The sequence below is a fragment of the Pipistrellus kuhlii genome, unplaced genomic scaffold (genome assembly GCF_014108245.1).
Source record: "Pipistrellus kuhlii isolate mPipKuh1 unplaced genomic scaffold, mPipKuh1.p scaffold_m20_p_2, whole genome shotgun sequence".
Taxonomy (NCBI): Eukaryota; Metazoa; Chordata; class Mammalia; order Chiroptera; family Vespertilionidae; genus Pipistrellus; species Pipistrellus kuhlii.
In genome coordinates this window covers 125,239,647-125,257,106 of record NW_023425515.1, presented here as the reverse complement: position 1 = coordinate 125,257,106, position 17,460 = coordinate 125,239,647, and the positions used below count along the sequence as shown (strand labels likewise).

Here is a 17,460-nt window from a genome sequence, read left to right as displayed (position 1 = left end):
AGGCTTTTATTATACAGGATGATAATGTGTATCCAAAAATTAATACCAACCATTGTCCTTACTAAGGTTACACTTAACCTTTTTAAATATTTATTTATTTATTTATTTATTTATTTAATAGGATGTAAGTGAATGTTCTAGGTCAGTGGTCAGCAAACTCATTAGTCAACAGAGCCAAATATAAATAGTACAATAATTGAAATTTCTTTTGAGAGCCAAATTTTTTAAACTTAAACTTTTTCTAAGGCCACTTATTCAAAATAGACTCACCCAGGTCATGGTATTTTGTGGAAGAGCCACACTCAAGGGGCCAAAGAGCAGCCCACATGTGGCTCACGAGCCATGATTTGACTACTACTGTCCTAGGTCAATCATTTGGATGAAAACATGGGAGAATGTAAAAAGCACACAAAAAAGGAAAAATGATATATCACCTGCTGGATGTTAAAAGACAAAGTCAAAGTCCGAGATTGTATTGCTTCAATTTCCCAACAAATTATTTAGAAACTATACACAGGTGCCTCTGTGCTTATATTCAATATAAACCTAAAACCGTATGGACCTGCTATAGATCTGAGATCCTTCCACTAAGCAAGCTGGTTCTCAAGAAAGTATAGAAGAAAAAAAGTCAAAAACAATTATTATCTTACTTGTAAACATCTCTAGTGAAAAAAGTTTAAGGGAATGTTGAAAGTCAATGGCTAAAATACATTTCAGATATTACAAATGATTTTTTTTTAATATTTTTGCCATTGTTTCTCATAGCCAACTCAATTAAACTGGCTGCCCATTCATCTTCTGATGGGGAAACAAGAATGAAAAATGGTTTTACATAAAAAAGAATCTCGTGTGGCTGTATTAGTCCCACTGACAGGCTTTGAGTTTTTCCCTCTCTTTATTACCCTTTCTCAGTAGTAACACATTCCACAGTATTCAGATCACATTAGAAATCTTATTCTCCTTTTCTGATCTCTATAGCAAAGTTTCAAGTACCTAAAATGTTGGGCCACCATACTGGAGAGTGGTAAAGAGCACAAGCTTTCAAATCAGACAGACCTTTGAAACTAGATACCTCCCCTCCCCCAACTATTAGCTGAATAAATTTGTTTTCCTTTGTAAAATACATGTTTTATGTCACAGAGTAATTAGAAAATTAAGAGAGATGATACATGTAAGCCATATAGCACAATATGTGAGAGTGCCTAGAGAAATGGCAAATATTATGATCATCTTTGCAACAACTGAGAACAGTGGTAATATTGACATGTTTTATAAAGGAAGAAAATCAGATTCCTTTAAAGCCAAAGGGTTTTCAAGCCCAGTGAGATGAGTGGCACTTTGAGAAGCAGGAGCTACCAGCAAATGAAGGGTACAGCAAGAAGAAAGAGAAGTTCAAGGGAAGGGAGGGTGAAGTTTACCTGGAAGAGTTGGAGGTATTTCCTCAAACATCAAGACTTGAATTGTTCCCTGAAATACAGCTCAGTCTTCAAATGCATGAAGGAGTAGGAAGGCCATTCCAAACAGACATAGCTGTGACCAAGCAAAATATTTCAATGCAAACACACCTGCTGGGCCTGGGTAAAACTGGGCAGAGTGATTTGGTTAGGAATCATGATTGGAAATTAGGTGGAGTCCAGGTTGGGAAAGTCAGACTGAGAAGTTCACGTTCATCCTATAGTAAATGGGAAAGCACTGAACTTTTCTCAGCAGCAGAGAAATATATCCAGAGTGGCAGACTAGAAAAGTTCAGAGGCAGGGAAATGTGAACTTAGGGCTGGGAGAAGAGGTCATGGAGACGAGGAGACCAGTTTCCCCACCCCACCACAGGCTGGGCCAGTGTGCCCTGTCCACACTGGAGTTGAAATGGGACAGCTTCACAGTGTCCAAATCACTTGCTTACTATTTGTCCACAGAACGAAGACAATGACAGACTGATGGTGCAGGCCTTTCTTGGGTTACACAGATTGAGAACGAAGCTGGGAAGGAGCATAGGCTAAGAAGAAGCCAAACATTTAGCAAGGTTGAATCTAGAGTCACTAAAAGCTGGGTTAAGTAGCCTGAAGTGGGATTATAAATAAGGATTGAGGTCCTTATAATGGATAAGGCAGGTGCATCCTGGGCAGGGACAAGGGCAAGGAAGAAGGAGATTCAAGGTCAGGAATGGGGCAACCATAAGAAAGTTTGTTTGCTACAACAAAGGGAAAAAGTTAATTTTATGAGGTTACTCAGGTTTTTCTTTACACCACTAGCCCTAGGGTGATTGTTCTAAGTATAAAACACAAAGCCCCATCAAGGCAGACAAAAAAAACAAACAAACACACACAAAAAAAACAACTCATTTGACTAGAAAAGAAATAAATCACTATCGATAGAAACCAAGACAGATGGTAATACAAGATGAGCAACTATGCTTGGCACTTGGCATTTATTATCTCCTAATCTTCAATTCTTCAAGTTGTTACTGTTACTAGAAAATAGATTCATAAAAGTTGTAAAGTAAGCTGTCCAAGGAGAATAAATGGTCACACCTGACGCCAGGGAAGTTTTGAACTGGGAACTTTCAAGGCAGTTTGGTAAGAGCACCATGAGAAAAGCCCAGGCCTGCAGATGTGAGTGGTTAGCCCTGCACTAAGGGAGAGTGGCAGGCATGGAAAAAGACACAAACCTGAGTGACACTACACAGCAGCAGTGATCAGGACTTGGTAGACAGAGACCGGGAAGGGTAAGCTTACCAGACTGGGAGAGTGCTTCTAACACTTCCAGAGAGGACTCCGAAGCCAGCCTGGGTTTTAGCCAAAGACAATGAACTGGGTTTTAGATGTGTTGAGCTGATTGGGGGTGGGGGGGGGGGGGGGGAGAGAGAAGGGAGGTTGGTAGGCAGGGAACAGCTGGGTAAAGAAATCCTGACAGGTGGGTGGGAATAAGAAACCAAAGTCCAGAAGAAAGGCTGAGCCCTAACATGTGGCTTTGGGATCACTGGGCCATATGGCAATTCAGCAGCATTTCTACGGTTTCTTATGTGAAAGAACTCTGTCTATATTGGCTACAAGAGCAGACTGATGTCTTGCCAACCTTCAGTAAACATGCAAGAATTCTCTCTGCCACCACCCCTGTGACTAGCCCCAGAAAACACACACACACACACACACACACACACACTTTAGGGTTCTCAGTCAATGACCCTTCTACACAAACTCAAAGCAAATGGCATGTTATTTAGTTTCAAATGTGCCAAGTTAAAATGCTATGAAAGCATGTGGGCTTTGACTTTTTAATGTTATTCAATCGATGTCATTAAAACAGAGGATTTAGTCTTGTCATTATTCCCTTGTAATAATGCCTTCTGTCTGTCTGAAAAATTGAAGAGCACTCGTTTATGTCGCCTAACCAACTTATTTGGGGGAATGTTAGATGGGTTAAAGACAGCAAAACCCAAGTTTCAACGTGCACGTGGGGAGAAGAAGAAAGTCCATGTCAAGTGTGAATAATGTCCTGCCACTCAGCCTGAGCCCTGCCTCCACTGACTGTGCAGTCTGGCTGATGCAGTAGTGAAGACAGATCCTTTCTCTCCTTCTCTGGCATGCCAGCCATGCTTAACACCCTAACACTTCATTAACATGCTAATGTGTGACGATTATTTTGTGCAAGTACCATTGTAGATGATTTTGAAAGGCTCTATCAACCACAGCTACAATGCAGGGACCTAAGTGCTAACTCACCATGATTAATAAGAAAACAATATACTGCTCAAAGGCTTTTTTTGTTTTGTTTTGTGTTTTATCTGTCATATGGTTTTTGCAGGTCAACTATTCTTTCTCTGAGCATCAGTGAGAAAAGAAGCTGATTTCTCTGGATACATAAGCCAACTGTAACATTAATTCTACCAGGGGGAATAATACACTAAATGTCAAGATGTCAAAGATAAATGGCTATTATGGCATGGATTGTTGGCAAAAGTAATGAACTAGGAATTGGAAACCTGATTTCAATTTAAGGTTCTCTCAATGTCTCTCCCTCTGTAACCCTGAGTGAGTCATTTTCTCATTGGGGACTATTTTCTTATTTATAGTATGTTGGGTAACTAAAATTTCTTAAAATTTCTTCTTACACAACTACCCATGATCAAAGGATATTATTATTATAACAAATTGCTAACCTTCTAACTTCTATAACCATTTTAGAATAATTTTCTAGGTTATTTGTATTATTAATCTTCATCTTCTATTGACTCCAAGTGTTAGCAAGAATACCTATATCTCTAAGGAGAATAATTCAAACTGTAAGAAGGTTCATAAAAGATGATAGAATAACTGGAGAGACAGTGAAAGCTCCCGCATGGAACAACTTACTAAAAAATATGTTAGTTTTTCTGTTTTAACTTATAAATTTAATATAATCCATGTTAAAATTTCAGTTGAATTTTGAGGAACTCAATAAATTTTTCAAAACTCATGTGTAAAGAAAAAAGTTCACATATACTTTTGGAAATAAAAACCAATAAGGACTTACTTTGTTTAGATATTGATATATACAACCAAGCTTTATTAACAAAATAGCATGAACTATGGCTAAAAAATGAAGAAACCAATGGAGCACAAGTGTGGTACCAAGTTGTTGAGGAAACAGAATACCATATGGAAACACAGAACTGGGCTGCTATCTACCACCATATATACATATGGGCTCTAGGTGGATTAAAGACCTAAATAAGAAAGATGTTAATATAATAGATAATCAAAAGTAAATTTTGTAACAGAGGGACAGAAACAAATTTATTTTACAAAGCTCTCAGAGTAAAATATTGATAAATTGAATTACATAAAAATTAAGATTTCTGTTCACATACACACACAAAAAAAAAACCATAATGGACAAAGTTAATAAAAATAAAAATAAAAGTGACAGACTAAGAGAATTCTTGTCTAAAACCAGCTGGCAACTATCTAGAATATTCAAAGAACTTCTGTAAACCAATAAAAATAAGTAAATACACTTCCAATGGACAAATATGCAATGAATTTGAAGGGGAATTTACAGAAGAAAAAAAATACAAAAGACAGCAAGCATATAAAAAGCTGACCAGATTTATCAGTAGTCAGATAAAAGTAAAATAAAACTAAAATATATATATATATATATATATATATATATATATATATATATATATAATTTTATACCCATTAGACAGGAATGAGAAAAATTAGAAAACTTAATGCCAAATATTAGCAAGATGTTGTATAGAAACACTCATACTACTGGGGGGAGAGGGTGTGACTAGGTGAATCCTTCTAGCGGTAATCTGGGAGGACTTCTGAAATCAAACTGTTTATGGTATCTGAGCTGTATGCACATGCTGTACGGCCCAGCAACTCTGTTGGTCTAGACTAGAGCCTAAATAAATGTCCTTCAGCATTTTCCAAAATGGGGCATGTCTAGGTTGTTCATAGCAGCCTTGCTTGTGCTGAGACAATGTGGAAGTCCTTCCATAGCAGAGAACATAAGTAAATTATGTTCTAGGCACACTGTAACAGACCATGAGCAGCTGGATGCAATGGAGTAGATGTATATATAGCAATATTCATAGGCCTCAAAATATAATCCTGGGTAGAGAAAATAAAAACAAAAGAGAGATATAATACACATAAGTTAAAATGCGGGCACAATAAATCCAAAATATGAAACCGTAGATTTTATAAGAACATATTCACTAACAAGTGCATATACTCTGAAAATTAGGTTCCCGAGTGACCAGCACTGTGGGTAAAAGGGAGGGTCAGAAGCCAACAAGCACACACAAACACAAGCAGGGCCCTATGAAAATTCATATTTCTGTTATCTTCCATTTATGTAACATCAAACAGAAGTTTTACAAAACAATACATTCTTACTTCATACAATGCACTGTTTACATTTTCTATTTCCTTTTTTAAAAAATGTTGGTCTCTATTTATAAAGGTGATTGTATAACCTATCAATGGGTTACGACTTTCCATTTTAAATCACTGATCGAGGCAATAATAAGGGCATTATAGTGAGTTCCTGGGATAATAATAGTGCCACACACTCATTAAAAATTCAAGCACATGAAGGAGAACTGAGAAAAAGACCCTCTGTGCTGCCTTCACCAAGAAACACATCCACAGGGGATTCCCACCAGTCGGAGGCTGTTCTTCCTCATGTGATTCCACCCTAAGTGGCACTTCCGGAGAGTGAACTTTTCACCCCTATGTCAGCCCTGGCTTGTCAGACTAAGGCCAAAACTGAAGCAGGAAACGATATGCCACTTGCTAAGGCACAAAGGGGTATTTTAAAACTTAAAGGAACTTTTTTAAACATTCCTGAAACACATTTGAATAAGATGTAGATATAAGGAAATATGGGCTCTCTCTTGAAAAGGGAAAACTGGAAAATATAAAAAGGGTAGTTCTAAGAAACAAAATAATAAAACAAAAAAATGTGGAAATAGGGTAGATTACACAGACTTCAAGAGAGCAGTAAACTTTGTTAGAGTAGAAGGGGAAGCTACAGAAGAGATAAGAAAGCCCAAGGGCTCCTCTCAATCTGCAGCTCAGTAAATACAAATTGAAGAAAACAAAAATTCCTATTCCAAATCAACTGAAAACTGTCTTTTTAGGACAGCTGTAGGCCCTCCTTATACCAAAAGATCTTACCAGAAAACACATTTATTGGGCCAATATAGAAAGTAGTCATTTTAAAGTATTTAAATGAAATTAGGCACTAGTGAGCTAATTGAAGAGAAAAGGCACAATAAAGAGCATGGCACTGAATTTTGTGCCTTTACAGCTATGCCCAAGCAGAGCAATAAAAATGCGTGGATAGGGTTAGAGACAGCACACCATCCCCTCTCTCTGCAGACACCAAGGCAGCAGCATCTAAAGCCCCATCACACCACTGGGAGCAATGTTCCTTGGAGGGCAACTTTTGTGAAGGGCTAACCAGGAGCCAGGTGTATGAGCTTGTGTTTGAAGTGAGCCTCTCTACCTAGTAGTTATAATCAACTATTTGTAAAACAGAATTAAGTTAGGTGCTATTCAAAATTAAAAAAAAAAAATTCTAAACATTGCTAGGTTACATGGAATCCATACAACCAAAGGATTCTGGAGGAGAAATATAATTAGTATAATGAAAGGAATGACTGCCGGACTATGTATGAGGTAGATAAAGGTAGAGAGAGAGATGAGCTGGCTGTACAGGGGGGCGGGGCAGAAAGCCAATACTCTACACAGCAGGTACATTAAAAAGAGATGAGCACAGAGGAACTATGAAGTTGTTCTAGTATATTACCAGTTACTGGTCCTTGCACTCACGGGTATTCAGAAACTGCAAAAGTACACATATCACGTTAAAGAGAACGACCAGCTACTTTCAATTTTGATGAAAACATGGCAGAAGAACAATAAGAGTGAAAACTAGCATTTCTTGAAAAGGTTCTTTAGCTCACACAACTGCCAGTTCTTACAACAACTCTGCGAGGTAAATGATATCCCCTTTCACCGATGAAGAAACAGACTGTCCTAGATGCTGACAGAAGTCCTCAGGGATACACAGGAATAAGCATGTGGCAGAGCCAGGATTTCACCCAAGACGTTTTTACTTCAAAATGTCTTTACACTGAGTGTGATGATGCCGCAGATCAATTAAGTGAGAACTGAAGAATGTCTTCTATTTAAAAAGAGTAGAAAGGGTTAAGTTCTGGAAATTGCCTAGTTTTTATTATTTTACTATGGTTATTCAAGATACCATCATAGGAGAAGCTAGGGGAAGGCTACATGAGAACTCTACTCACTTTTGCACTTTCTGGTGACCTAAACTTACCTGTAAGTAAATTTTTAAAAAATAAGAATAATTAACTTTTTGGAAGTTTATCTCACTCCTTTTCCTTTGGAGATGAATGTATGATATATTAGAGATATGTCTTAGACATAACTATATATCTTTGATGTATTCCAAATATAAATATCTATTTGAGGTACGTATATATTTCTTCTGAAAATATATTGATACTAGAGGCCCAGGGCATGAAACCCCTGCACTCAGGGAGGGGGTGGTCCCTCAGCCCAACCTGTGCCCTCTCACAGTCTGGGAGCTCCCCAGGGAAGTCCGCCTGCCTGTTTGCTGCTCCTTAGCACGGATGTGGAGGCAGGAAAGGCTCCCGCCACTGCCACTGCACTCACCAGAGGTGAGCCTGGCCTCTGGCTAAGCAGCGCACCCCCTGAGAAAGCACTGACCACAAGGGGGCAGCTCCTATATTGAGCATCTGCCCCCTAGTGGTCAGTACACATCATAGTGACCAGTTGTTCCATGTTTGGTCAATTTGCATATTAGCCTTTTATTATATAGAATACTCATAATTATGTATTTTTAAAGCTTAATTCTCAGTTGTTTTCAGTGACTTAAATAGCACAAGAGATAAAATAATGGCTGCCTCTACTCTCATTCAACTTTAATAAACTTTCACTAAATACATATTCCTACATGGTACTGGATTATTTTGCCTATACAAGTTTATCTCCTCCAACACTCAAAGTTTTTCATTGTCTACCATGTTTACATATGGCAACTAGGAAAACAGAGCTACCATTATATGTAAGTTGAACATTATAAGAATAAAATGTCTATCCAAAAACCGTTTGGCTCAGTGGATAGAGTGTCCGCCTGCAGACGGAAAGGTCCCAAGTTCAATTCCGGTCAAGGGCATGTACCTTAGTTGCAGGTACATCCCCAATGGGGGGTGTGCAAGAGGCAGCTGATCGATGATTCTCTCTCATCGATGTTTCTAACGCTCTATCCCTCTCTCTTCCTCTCTGTAAAGAATCAATACAATATATTTAACAAAAAAAAGAATAAAATATCTAGCTGATATGAAAAAGATTGTTTGATAAGAATACTTACTTTTTTTCTAAGAATGACTGAGCCACTTTTCCCCCAATATATGATTTTGAAACAGTTACTATTTGGAGTGACTTCTATTGTGTCATTAAATTCATGTACTATCCCAACACTATTAAATAAAAATTAATATGTCCATTTCACATATAAGGAAAGCTAGAGAGATTAATTCGCATAAGTCACACAACTATCTATCTATATATAAAAGCCTAATGTGCAAATTGTCCCCTCGGGAGTTTGACCAACTAGGAATTCCATCACTTCTTATGATGTGTGCTGACTACCAGGTGGCAATGTGGACTGAAGGAAGGCTCTGGCAGGCATCTGGCAGCCAGGGAAGGGAGGCCCCAGCTGGCAGCCAGCAGCCACTAGGAACCCTCCCCGTGCAAGAATTTCATGCACTGGGACTCTAGTTCAGTGATAAAGTGTGGATTCAAATTCAGATCTACATGACACTAAAAATACTATTCCTTTCACTATCTTTGCCCCTCCACACTTTCATTTCTATAATTAAAATGCATCCACTGTATTATTGACCATTCACCCCTTAATAACAAAATATACAGTCTAAGTATATTTAGACATCTAAAAAAAAAAAAAAGCCTCAATCTTCATTCCTGGCTCCTATTTGAAGTTAAAGTTTATTACTGAAGCTGAAAAGAAGTCTTTTAAGTATGAAAGAAATGCAAGTGATATTCCAAGTTACAATATGTGTGTGCTCAAGTGGGAAATATGAGAAGAGCATCTGCCAAATTCATTTTGGCCTCATTTGATACTATCTCACTGATCTGGGGCCAGCTTACATTTGTTGCTCCCTCTCTCTTTCCCTCCTCCATTTCCTCTTCATTCCAGAAGCATACAAAAACCGTAGTAAAGAAGCTGGATAACCTCTCCAATAATACACTGAAAACACTATCAAATAAAGGAATGGCTATCTAGTCCAAGGATAACCTCATTTCAACTAAGAATAACCTAAAACACTAAAATAAAAAGAATCTTTATGGGATCATAAATAACAACTGGAGATAAAATTACTTAAAATAATAATTTTAAAGAAATAGATTTTTGGAGACAAATTCTCAAAAGAACTAATTCAGTTTGTACTTATGCACAGGGCTTTATAATTTAGTATGAGTCAAACTTCAAATTGTACTTTTTAATTCAAACTTTTTAAAAAGTCTTTAATTAAGTTAATTCTACTTCCAGCTTTTAACCCCAGCACTGATCCCTATCTGCTCAACCCTGACGCTAATGAATCTCAGATTTCTGATACTTGTAACTAAACAGCATCAAAATTGAGCATTAGTTTTGAAGGTCTACAAATTTCATGATAGTCTCCTGCACATCTACTTAAATTTACAATTGTTTTAGTCTAGAATATGTAAGTGGTAGTATTTTCTTTAAAGGACAATCAGTTCTCAACCAGTTAGGCTTTTCAAAATGGTTATTTTACTCCAAGATATACACCCAAGAGAATGGAAAACATACATCCACAGTAATTTTCAAAGTGGTATTATTCAACATAGCCAAAAAGTAGAAACAATCATTAATTGATGAATGTCCATCAACTGATGAATGAATAAACAAAATGTGCTACATTGTAAAATGGAGTATTAGCCGGGACCGGTTTGGCTCAGTGGATAGAGCGTCGGTCTGTGGACTGAAAGGTCCCAGGTTCAATTCCGGTCAAGGGCATGTATCGGGTCTAGTAATAATTAATGTCGTTTTTAAACATTCGTTTAAAATCTTGCTTGGCGTTGACTTGTATTGACATAACCTTCAAACACGTGGTATCTACAGAACGTGTGAAGTGCAATTAACAAGTTTTGCTTGAAAAAGTTTGTGTTTGGTTTGGGTTTTGTTGCAAAACTAGGGCTAAGAAGATGGCGGATGAAGAGCATATTCGGCACTGCATGCTTTACGAGTTCCAATTAGGAAGAAAAGCAAGTGAGGCTGCAAAAAACATCTGTAGTGCTCTTGGTCAAGATGCAGTTAGCGCCAGAAAATGCCAGCGTTGGTTTGAGAAATTTCGCGAGGGAAATTTTTCGTTAGATGACAAGAGTGGTCGAGGCCATGTGTCCAATTTTGATCAAGAAGCTCTTCAAGCTCTTTTGGTGCAAAATCCTCAAATTACCCAACAAGAGCTTGCGACAACTTTGAATTGTTCACAAAAAACAATTTCCAATCAATTGCGTGCACTTGGCAAAGTCCAAAAGTTTGGAAAATGGGTTCCTCATGAGTTGACCGACAACAACTGTAATCAAAGAGTCACAATTTGCAGTTCGCTCCTCTCTCGTCAAAACCGTTTGCCGTTTTTAGAGCAAATTGTTACCGGAGATGAAGAATGGGTGCTGTATGTTAATGTGAAAAGGCGGCCTCAATGGTTGGACAAAAATGAGGCTCCGCAGCCCACGCCAAAACCTGACTTGCATGCGAAAAAAGTGATGTTGTGTGTTTGGTGGAATTTTAAAGGAATCCTTCATTATGAACTTTTACCATCTAACCAAACCATTACAAGTGCAGTGTATAGTGCCCAATTGGAAAGGTTAGCCCAAGCTTTAAGAGAAAAAGAACCCGAGCTGATTAATCGGAAGGGCGTAATTCTTCACCCTGATAACGCACGACCGCATACTACAAGAATCACTGCTGAAAAACTGCGCCAGTTGGAATGGGAAGTTCTCCCTCAACCTGCATATTCTCCTGATATTGCCCCTTCTGATTACCATTTGTTTCGTTCTTTGCAAAACTTTCTTCTTGGAAAAAAATTTAATAATGAAGAATGCCTCAAAAATGCATTGACCAAATTTTTTGCATCAAAATCACAAGAATTTTACAACAGAGGGATTAAAATGCTTCCTGAGCGTTGGGCACAAGTAATAGAAAACAACGGCAACTATATTGTTGATTAAATTTTGTTGTATTGTTTAAATAAATTCTATTTTAAAAAGTATTAGAAAACGACATTAATTATTACTAGACCTAATACCTTGGTTGCGGGCACATCCTCAGTAGGAGGTGTGCAAGAGGCAGCTGATCAATGATTCTCTCTCATTGATGTTTCTAACTCTCTATCCCTCTCTCTTCCTCTCTGTAAAAAATCAATAAAATATATTTTTAAAAATAATAAAAAAAATAATAAAATAATTTAAAAAATATATTTTTTAAAAAATAAATAAAATGGAGTATTATTCAGTCATAAAAAAGGAAGAAGCATTGATACATACTAAAAGAATAGAAGAACATGGATGAATCTTAAAAACATTATATTAACTAAAAGAAGCCAGAAACAAAAATCCACAAATTATATTATTCCATTTATATAAAACTAGAGGCCCAATGCATAAATTCATGCAAGAGGCTCGGCCCTCACAGCCCTAGCTTTGTCCAGAAGGTCATCTAGAAGGTCATCTGGAAGGTCGTTTGTCTGTACAGTCTAATTAGCATATCATGCTTTTATTATTGTAGATGTCCAGAAAAGGCAAATTTGTAGAGACAGAAAGTAGATAAGTGATTTTCAGAGGCTGAGGAAAAAAGGGGAATGGAGAGTGACTATAAATGGGTAAGGTAATGGTGAAAATATTTTGTGATGATGAAAATATTCTGGAATTACAGCATGGTTATAGTACCTGTGGACAAAAGCCAATTAATTCTGTGACTATACTATTACTGAATTGTCACTTTAAAATGGAGAACTGTGAGACATATGCATTATATCTCAACTAAAAAGAAGAAATAAGAATGAGCAGATGGAAAGAAATGAAAATGTGGCAAAAATGGTAGGTGATAAAGAAGAAGGGGAAGCTGATGAGGGTTCCAGAGCATGAAAAGCAGGGAACAACGAAGTGGGGCTGAGTGGGTGGCCCACCTTCCACTTCGGGCAAAGGCACAGAGGTGGGCGCTGCCTACTTGGGTGGCTGTAGATTCAGAAGCCAAGCGAGTTGACATCTAACACTTCTCTTCTGTCCATGAGATAAGTAAGCAACAAGTTGGCAGGGCAGGAAGTCTGAGGTGAACAGAGAAGGTTAAGAACAACCTCTATAGAAAGAAGAGAGATATTGAAAGTCCTCCAGATTTGCTTTTTAATAAAGCTTCAATAGTTAAGAGTATAGAGCAATCAACTTAGGCACAAATGAGCAGGGGATCTCAGGAGAGATGTTCTCTGTCAAGCCTCCAGCATCCTTGGACTAGAGTGTGAGAGGCTCTCCTCTCGCTTCCTGCTACTGTGTACAGCCATGGCTGCATCTTCAAGGTTCTCCTAGTCAGCTTATCACTGTGTAAGTCATGCAGTAAGCAGCTTCTTGGTTTAGTATCTGAGGTCTCCTCATATTTACATTATTCCAACAACTAGGTACCGGAGACTTCAAAGATTGATAGGAAGATGACTTGTATGAAATTTTTCATAACCTTAAGGGAAAACAAGGTATTCATGTGTCTTATTTTTTAAATTGGTTTTCATAATTCTCTCAACATTTAAAAAAAACAGAATCTAATTTGATATGCTTTAGATCAAAACATATTAATAGTTATTTTCTATGCTTTGAAATGAATTAAATTAACTTACCTTCATTGGTAATGCTGATGTCAAGTCAAACGCTGAACATTTTGTCATAAATTTCCAAATCAAGATCTAGATCTCCATGGAATATAAACATGGAATAATGCCACCAGATGCTAGTACCTGTGGACAAAAGCCAATGATTTATTAGAGCATTATGGGAAGCGGGGGAAAGTGTTGTATAGCTACTGCCCAGTCTTCAAAAAGTACTAATGTGTTTAATTTCTACATATTTGACAAATATATACTAATTATGTTAACATTTTTTGAAAGCTTCCTATGTAGTAGGTACTTTTGCACATGTAAACTCATTTGCTTCTTCTTCCAACACTATGAAAAAAATATAGCAGCTCATACATATCAGAGCCAGGATTTGAACCTGGGGATTCTGGTTGTAGGTCCTGAGTTCTTAATCACTACATGTACTGCCTTGACATGCATCCAGGTACAATACTCCAAAGACTCTTAAAGCCTAGAAGGTATGAGGAATTCTAGTTGATTTACTCTCCTGTGGTTACTTGTCTTTCTCAAAATATACAAGTGTGATCCAAAATTTTAAATATTACAAGTCAAGATGAGTTATAAAGAGGCTGAGTTAAGGGGAGGAAAAGTGGGTTTAAATTTTAAGCAGAACTGCAACTAATGGGCTATGTGTTGGGCCTGATTTACTCAACTAGTTGATCACTAATGTGTGTATAGCTCTAAAATTCCCTGGCAATGAGAAAAATGCATATATTCTGTGAAGCTCTCACTTCTTCCACTGCAGCATGTTTTCATCTATCTGATCAGGCATTTATTACCCATTCCTGTAGGCTCTGCTCAGGGTCTCTCTCCTCTTACTCTGCCAATTGGTCTCTTCTTTCATTGTATACTTTGCTAATGCTGGTCTATCCTGGATAATTTGGCACTTAATAGGTTACTAGACCATTTTTTTTGTTTATTTTTAATTTTTATTGTTGTCATTTTTCAAACTTTTTTAGAAAAGAAGCAGAGCACAAATAAATAAAACTGCATAATACTTAATTCTCTTAAGCATTATGTATGATATGTCATGAACTTGACTAGAAACCTTTTGGGGACAGGGAGTCCTTAAGAGCCTGGGGCAGGTGGCAGGATGCAGAGGACATTATGGACAATACTGCCTAGCAGTGCAGTCCCCTCCATTCGGGGATATTCTGTGTGAGCTGGCTCCATTCGGTGAATAAATTTACTTACATTTGCAAATATGTAGACATGTTGAGATTCAATACGTGAACCTGAAATAAGACCTGCAGTCATTATATCTCCTAGGTATTTCTGCCAAAGAAAATATTTTTTATCTTGATTCTCTGATTTTCCAACCTTGTTTTCTTTGTGTTTTTCTTTGATCCTGTTATTATTTCCACTTCGCTTTCTAAACATTTAAAATGTGTTGCCTCCCCCTTGTAAAACAGTAAAGAAATCCTAAGGGCCGGGGCTGGCTTTGGGGATCAAAGAAGCATCATAAGGAATCCGTACAAGATGTTAGTATCCACCTATGTGAAGAGGGAACAAATGTTCAACTAACAAATGGCATAACTTTTAACGACCATCTCTAGTCTTTACATAAATTATAGATATTGTGATATAGCAGTAGCAAAAGTAGCACTCAACAATAAACACTTTAGCCGAAACCGGTTTGGCTCAATGGATAGAGCATCGGCTTGGGGACTGAAAGGTCCCGGGTTCAATTCTGGTCAAGGGCATGTACCTTGGTTGCGGGCATATCCCCAGTAGGGGGTGTGCAAGAGGCAGCTGATCGATGACTCTCTCTCATCGATGTTTCTAACTCTCTATCTCTCTCCCTTCCTCTCTGTACAAAATCAATAAAATATATTAAAAAAAACAAAAACAATAAACACTTTAATAGCATTTACTCTGCACCAAATATCCATTAAACACTTTACTGGTAATAGTAACATGGTCCTTACAATAACTCCATGACATAGGCCCTATTTTACTAACAAGATAAGAACCAGAAAGGTTAGTTCACTTGCTCAATGTCACACAGTTAGTAACTGGCAGAGGTAGGATTTGACCTCAAGTAGTCTGAGTCCAGAATACCCACTCATAATTTCTTTAATATAAAATGCCTCACCATCATTATGACTTTGTGTCGACTCTAAGACATTCTAATGTTCTGATTTTGAGTGCATTTGTATAGTTATACAAATTATACTACACACCCAGAAAAGCCCTTATTTCATGGCATTATATTTTCTATACAACAATTTCACAAAAATCCAGAACTATTAAGTTTGATTGAATGGATAAACTCCATAGGGTTCTTATGCAAATAAAATAAAAAATAAAATGCATTTCAGAAACTATTTCTTTTAACTTGTAGCCTAGGGTAAAAAAACTAAAAGGTAGGCATTCTTGTACTAATATTTAACTTTTTATTTCAAAAGAATTTCAAACTTGCAGGAAAGTTGTAGGAATTGCTCAAAAAAATGTCCATGTTCTCTTCACCCACACATTCCATTCCAGCTGAGCCCACCACTTAGTAATGGTCATTCCAGCCAAACATCTGGCCCAGGGTCACACTTTGTACTTCGTCGTCCCCTCTCTTCAGTCTCATTGTATCTGGAGCATGACCAGCTCTTCCTTCACTTCCCTGCGCTTACACTATTGAAGGCTGCTAGTTAACTATTTCGCAGAATGCCCCTCACTGGTACTGGCCAGGTTTTCTCATGAGAAAATTCAAGAGTTACATTTTTGTGAACTAATGCTGTGTGCTTCTAATTACATCCCATCAAGTGACACATGATGTCAGCTTGTCACGTCACTGGTGACAGTAACTTTAATCACTTGACTAAGGTCGAATCTTCCAAGTTTCTCCAGTAGCGTTACTGTATTGCCCTAGATAATAAGGGTTGGTGGACAGATACTTTGTGGTTATACAAATATTCTGATCCTCACCCAACTTTCACTGACTACGTTTAGTATCCACTGACATTTCTTACCTGAATTATAATGACAATTGCCAAATTATCTTTCTAATCTCCAAATTCTTTCCATTTATCAGACAGCATCCTATTTTAAGGAAAAAACTTTCTCTCCCCCCCCCCTCCACTTATTCATGCATTTATTTGTATCAGTATGGCCCCCGTGGATGCCTGGTTTATTTAGTGGATAGACTATAATATCACTATTGTTTTGATGTTTAGATACTCCCAGGCTTGCCTAGTGGGAATTCCTTCAAGCTGGCTGCTGTGTTTTTTTTGTTTGTTTGTTTGTTTTGGGGTTTGTTTTTTTTTTGGCATCTTCCCATCATTCTTTGAAAGCATCTATATTTTTTTGCACAAGATTTCCAAAACTCATTTTGTACCTTCTCTCTCCCAGCCCTAGAACCAGAAAATTTTTCAAAGATCTATGGTTCCTTTTAGCAAAGACTGGTATTTAGAGACTAAGATCTGGACCACAAATGTGCTTATATTCACTGGGATGTCACCACATCCTGGCCCTTTCAGTGAGCAGAGTTAGGAAATATGTTTCATTTGTGTGTGTGTGTGTGTGTATAGATGTACGTACATATTCACATATACACATATACTATCACATTTCTGTTTGTTTCTATGTTGAAATTTCTATTTATATTATTTTTCCATATTGAAATTCTTGAGTTCAGACCAATATCTCAAATCCCAGTTCATGGCACAAGGCTCACTCTAGCTTTCTCCCTTTTTTTATATGTAACTTTCTTCGCTGACAGCATGAGTCTGGCTCCCATTACCTTCAATATATTTGCTCATTGGCCTCACTGGGATTTCTTATTCAGATCTTCCTAATGGCTTCTAACTAAATTATTTAAAAAGAAAGAACAAAATTAAGAAAGCAAGCAAGAAATTAATAAAGCAAGAAAGCAATGGCTTGCAATACTAAATTTTTTAGATTTAATTATCTGATATAAACATAACCTAGGCCCTAAGACTAAATATATCAAGTTCCCTTGTCACAGAGGAAAGTTTATAGCT

The 17,460-nt window shown here is 37.4% G+C and overlaps 1 long non-coding RNA gene across 1 annotated transcript in view; it reads right to left on the bottom strand.

Moving 5' to 3' along the window:
- Positions 1-5,181: 5,181 nt before the first annotated feature.
- The window catches only part of LOC123652687, a 28,987-nt gene continuing 16,708 nt past the window's right edge, over positions 5,182-17,460 (bottom strand). Inside the window, exons 2-3 of the long non-coding RNA XR_006742147.1 lie at positions 13,472-13,588; positions 5,182-5,600 (exon numbers count right to left, since the gene is read on the bottom strand). This is a non-coding gene — a long non-coding RNA (uncharacterized LOC123652687). The remainder of the gene's footprint in view (positions 5,601-13,471; positions 13,589-17,460) is intronic.